Raw genomic sequence first — 6,224 nt, 5'->3', positions numbered from 1 at the left:
TTTTGAACCATTCCATAGAAGATTTGGCTTTATGTTTTGGATCATTGTCCTGTTGGAAGATAAATCTCCGTCCCAGTCTCAGGTCTTGTGCAGATACCAACAGGTTTTCTTTCAGAATGTTCCTGTATTTGGCTGCATCCATCTTCCCGTCAATTTTAACCAGCTTCCCTGTCCCTGCTGAAGAAAAGCAGGCCCAAACCATGATGCTGCCACCACCATGTTTGACAGTGGGGATGGTGTGTTCAGGGTGATGAGCGGTGTTGCTTTTACGCCAAACATATCGTTTTGCATTGTGGCCAAAAAGTTCAATTTTGGTTTCATCTGACCAGAGCACCTTCTTCCACATGTTTGGTGTGGCTTGTGGCAAACTTTAAACGAGACTTTTTATGGATATCTTTGAGAAATGGCTTTCTTCTTGCCACTCTTCCATAAAGGCCAGATTTGTGCAGTGTATGACTGATTGTTGTCCTATGGACAGACTCTCCCACCTCAGCTGTAGATCTCTGCAGTTCATCCAGAGTGATCATGGGCCTCTTGGCTGCATCTCTGATCAGTTTTCTCCTTGTTTGAGAAGAAAGTTTGGAAGGACGGCCGGGTCTTGGTAGATTTGCAGTGGTCTGATGCTCCTTCCATTTCAATATGATGGCTTGCACAGTGCTCCTTGAGATGTTTAAAGCTTGGGAAATCTTTTTGTATCCAAATCCAGCTTTAAACTTCTCCACAACAGTATCTCGGACCTGCCTGGTGTGTTCCTTGGTTTTCATAATGTTCTCTGCACTTTAAACAGAATCCTGAGACTATCACAGAGCAGGTGCATTTATACGGAGACTTGATTACACACAGGTGGATTCTATTTATCATCATCGGTCATTTAGGACAACATTGGATCATTCAGAGATCCTCACTGAACTTCTGGAGTGAGTTTGCTGCACTGAAAGTAAAAGGGCCGAATAATATTGCACGCCCCACTTTTCAGTTTTTTATTTGTTAAAAAAGTTTAAATTATCCAATAAATGTTGTTCCACTTCACGATTGTGTCCCACTTGTTGTTGATTCATGACAAAAAAATTAGATTTCATATCTTTATGTTTGAAGCCTGAAATGTGGCGAAAAGTTGCAAGATTCAAGGGGGCCCGAATACTTTTGCAAGGCACTGTAGATGACATTGAAGAGCAAAAAAATGAAGCCGTGTCAACACGATCGCTAACTGATGGCTGTCGTAACACAAGGTGGAATGGGGATTATCTTTAGAGGAATTTTATGTGTTGTGTAAAAATAAGGATACATTTTGTTGTTACCGGACAAGTCTGGCCAAGTGGAAGGCTTCTCAATGTTCCACAATTTGGTGCTCGAAAGAGGCTCAGAGAAGGACACCGCCCTTTCTTTCATGTCCACCTCAACTCGGATCCTCTGCACTTTGACAGGCGGATTCCATTCTCCATATTTGCCACTGGGCTTTTTGTATGTACCATACCTAAATCCAATGGTCCAACTAGCTAATTTCTCTGGCAAACAAGGGTCCACCCACACGACCCCAAATTCCCAGCCATTGTTGTTTCCCACCTCAACGTCCCACATGTGTCTTCCCGAGTCCAAAGCACCACCCAGCACACACCGCCGCATCTGGGGCCTCTCTGGATTCTTTTGACGCTGCTGCTGTACGTCTTCCCAACTCAGACTGTTCAGATCTTCAGACAGACTGATTCTTGGATTGGCCGTGTTGGGGTCCAGAATGACGGGACTGTAGGCGAGTGTCTCCTTCATCCGCTCCCACACCTTAAATTTGAGGTTGCCCACGTGTTTGGCTTTGTCCAGCAGACCTCCTGGCAGCAACTGCGGGTTTTCAGGCAGCTCCTGGATTCTGCTCATGGCAGTCTTGAACTTCTTCATGAAAGAAACATTGCCAGACGCCAGCTGCTCCTCAGTGCTTCTGATGAGATTCGAGAGAGCGGCCATTTGTCTGTCGAGAGCCGCCATCTTCTCCTTCATCGTGTGACTCTTCTTCTTCTCTTCCCCCCCTGACCGCAGCCAACCTGGCCTCCTCCTCGACATCGAGAAAGCGACGGAGCTCCTCAAAATCCTTCTTAATCTTGCGTTCGACATTCTCCCTCTGGACTTTGATGTACTCTGCTTGTTCATTGCAGTTTTCACGACAATCGTTGTAATCTTTGAGTCTTTCCTTGGCATTCTGCAGGCCTTTCTGGAGTTCCTCACGATGACCTTTCACAACTTCTTTGAGGGGCCGGAACTTGTGACCAATGTGGATTTCGGCATCTCTGCAGACGAGGCACACAAGCTCCCGGTGGTCCAAACAGAAGAGTTGAAGTTTCTCCTCATGCAAGCTGCAGATGTCTTCGGATTTGACTGAGGCTCGTGAAAGGTTCTCACACATATTCCTCAGTGCCAAGTTGGCAGGCGGATCCATGGAACTAAACTCTGTCCTACAGAGTGGACACGATCGTTCTCCTTTGTCCTTCCACTGCTGCAGACACGCACGGCAGAAGTTGTGACTGCACGGAAGAATGACAGGATCTTTGAAGATGTCCAGACAGGTGGGACATTGAAGATGGTCCTCCAGACGGTCACCTATTGTTTTAGAGCGCACAAGTTTGGAATGTCGAGCTGCAGTTGTTCTGCAAAACAAAAAGCATTCTTACCTACAATTCAAAAGGATTCTTTCATGTCCTCCCTCTATGTCCAAATGTGCACTTACTGAAGCTGGTCTCCAATTTGTAAAGAGCAACTTATATAACTTTGAAATGAAATATTACAGAAGCTTTACCCAGTGGTGACTAGCTCTAACCTTATGCTGGTGTCACACTAAAGTAGAGATCGCAAATGCGGTTTCATCTGACATTGAAGGGATGCTTCTGTTTTCAGAATGTCCAAAAGTCAACTCTGCTTTGCGATTTGCCATTCTTGGGGATTTTGGACACTTGGACTTGTGATCAAACCTTTATGATTTGCGGATTTTATGAAAAGTGAGATAAATACTGGAAGACAGAATGATATGTGATCAAAACCTTTATGGATTTATTCACTTATGGGTAAGGAGGAATTTGTACTTTGTAAGAGTAGCATGACTTCAAGTCAATTGAATAATTCGCTCGTGGCTGCTTGAAAACTCAGATTTTTTTCCCGGCATAACCTCATCTATATGAGCTATTACTGTTATTCAATAGGCTAATGCATGACCCATAATCTGCAAATCATCGATTTCCCTCTCCAGAAAAAAGGTCCTTCCGTGTTTCGGGCGTGGTTTCGGAGCTCGCCTTAGAGGAAACATCACTACTCTTGAGTATGATTCAAACTAGTAAAAAAAATCAGTTGCAGTGGACTATACGTTTCGAGGAAAATTGACTTTACGCTTTCTGCCATTAGTTGCCAAGGAGCTCAAACGAAGTGAATAGTTGCCAATAGTGACCGCGTTGACAGTTACGATTAAGAGTGGTGCTGCTAGTTCCACGATAAGTAGTCCTTTGCTTAGCGAGCTACTACACACGACAGTAGCATTTTAGCTCAACTATGACCGCTCGGTCAGCAACTTTAGTAGCATGTAGAAAGCCTTTCACTCACCGTTTAGGCTACTACTCTGCTCGCCGAAGTTCCTGTTAGTGACTTTAACATATGATGACTCAAGTGGCAGAAAATTCATTCAGGTACTGTACAAGTCGAAAAGTATTTGGTGAAACTGGTCTGACCACTTTAGAAGGGTGTGCCGAGTAATTAAGGTAATTTTTGGCAAAGTTTTTGGTGAGGCTCGCTTCATTTAGACATCAAAAATTCCAGGACGGTAGCTTATAAAAGTTGGATCAAGAATTTGGCAAAAACGTACGGTTCTCCAAAAGTTTGCAAAAAACTCGCCCATTCATTTCTAATGGGATGCCAATGACAGCCAAGTACATCCAAATTTCCCTTTCATTTTCAATAGCAGGAAAACAGGTTCTTGTGATTTTTGAGCCCTTACCATGACAGCCAACTGGCACCCAAGTAAGTCAATGCCATTGGCAGCCATGCACGTTCATGCCGTTGATGGCCAAGTACATCCAAATTTCCCGTTCATTTTCAATGGCTGAAAAACCTGTGTGGTTGTGATTTTTGACCAAAAACTTACCAATAGCGCCAATTGACATTTAATTGGCGCCCAAGTAAGTCGATGCCATTGATAGCCTTGTACGTTCAAATTTTCCGTTCTTTTTCAATGGCAGAAAAAGCCGTGTGGTTGTGATTTTTGACCAAAAACAGGAAGTGACATGATAGATCTGTATTTACCACAGCAAAGCCCCTTCGTAATTTCTCCAGAAATCGCAGTTTGTAGTGTTTGTACATTATTAGATGGGTATTTGAAAGGCAAAGGCCCATATAGTAAAATGTTTTAATTATTATTATTTTTGAATAGCGTGTCTTTTGCAAGCCGCACAGCCCAAAGTGTTGACCGATTGTCACCGTTCGAATATCAAAATAACCGGAATTTTTTCGTGGAGCAGGGCATTTTTGGAAAGAAAATAATAAATAAAATGATAAAATGATGTGCAAATGCCTGCATCTTCAAATGATGAAAATAATAACAGCCTATATCTTACCAATCTTGTAATCTCGTTGGGTCTTGTCTCCATTCCATGTCAGGTAGTCTAGGATGCACTGTTTGCATCCTGATTAGCGTCTGGCTAATACATGTTAGGTCCAACATAAAATTCCAAGCTCTTCTTCTTCCTCCAACTCTTCAAAAACTTGGATCTCCTCCCTTGCGCTCGATATATCGCTTATATTGCTGTTTGAATCATTGTTTGTACGGCAGCCGTATGGAGCGCTGCCATCGCTGTTCTCGGTGTGACGTATCACTTCCGGGTTCGTCCCCATTCAGGCTCAAACTTGGGAAACGCGATTATTTTGTCAAATACACAACATATAAATTATTTTTTCATGCTTTAGTTGTTGGACAATGTTTAATTACTTTAATTGTGACCCTATTTGGCATGTTATGAAATTACTTCACATTTCTGCTTTATGTCGGGTACGTCGTAAACCGGGGACTTCCTGTACTTTACTCAAGTAAGAGTAGCGTTACTTCAACATATGATGACTCAAGTAGCAGAAAATTCAGTCAAGTACTATGCAAGTCAAAAAATATTTGGTTAAAAGAATACTCAAGTAATTAGTAAGTGTTTGTAATCATTTATTTAGAAAATGTCATCAGTAGAGTGAATAAGAGTGGCATTACTTTAAAACATGACTCAATTACATTACATTACTCAATCACAAGTCATAGCTGTCAATCCCCCCAAAAAAAGTATTTCTTGAAAAGAATACTCAAGTACTCAGTCACCTGCGTTTGATTTACAGTATTTTTAAAACTTGAAATAAGAAGCCAAACATTGTACTCGAGAAGGAGCAGCGTTACTTCCAAATATGATCACTCAAGTAAAAGTACTTATCCATCCACAAAAAGTAGTACAAGTAATAAAGTAGAAGTACAAGTACTGTAAATCAGTGTTATCAAGAGAGACGCCATAAGATGTACTCAAGTAAGAGTAGAGTTACTTTCAAATATTACTCACATTAATGTAAAAGTAGGATGCAAACAAGTACAAGTCAAAAAGTATTGGGTAAAAAAAAAAATACCCAAGTACCGAGAAAGTGTTGATTATCATTTATTTTGAAAATTATGTCATCAGTAGAGTAGCCCAAAATGGTACTCAAGTAAGAGTAGCATTACTATTAAATAAGATGACTCAAGTACAAGTCAAAGCCATCAATCCAAATGATTTGTTGAAAAGAATACTCAAGTATTTAGTTATTTGTGTCTGATATATTTGTCCAACTTTAATGACAAGTCAAAAATTGTACTCGAGAAAGCATTAGTAAGCATTACTTTCAAATAAAAACACTCAAAGTACTTTTAAAATAAAGAATGATTGTAACACAAGTATTAAAGTCGTACAAATAAGTCAATTTTAACAAGAGTGGCCAAAAGTTGTACTCAAGTAAGAGTAGAATTCCGCCCAAATAATATTACTCACATGAAACTATAAGCTGTCTTCACACAAGTCAAAACGTATTGGAAGAAAAGAATACTCAAATGCTGAGTAACTGCTTCAAAATTTTGACTCCAGAAAAGTCTTATCACATGACCTGGTCGATAAGTGAGAGTCAAATCATTTGGAAAAAGAAAAGATATGATTTAGATGACATCAAAAAGCAAAAAGAATTACCTGTGTCAACAT

At 40.9% G+C, this 6,224-nt stretch overlaps 1 pseudogene; it reads right to left on the bottom strand.

Annotated features, from left to right (window-relative positions):
- Nucleotides 1-1,203: 1,203 nt before the first annotated feature.
- Nucleotides 1,204-6,224, bottom strand: LOC130922675 (E3 ubiquitin-protein ligase TRIM35-like; annotated as a pseudogene).

The sequence above is a fragment of the Corythoichthys intestinalis genome, chromosome 10 (assembly GCF_030265065.1).
Source record: "Corythoichthys intestinalis isolate RoL2023-P3 chromosome 10, ASM3026506v1, whole genome shotgun sequence".
Taxonomy (NCBI): Eukaryota; Metazoa; Chordata; class Actinopteri; order Syngnathiformes; family Syngnathidae; genus Corythoichthys; species Corythoichthys intestinalis.
This window is presented reverse-complemented; position numbering and strand designations above follow the sequence as displayed.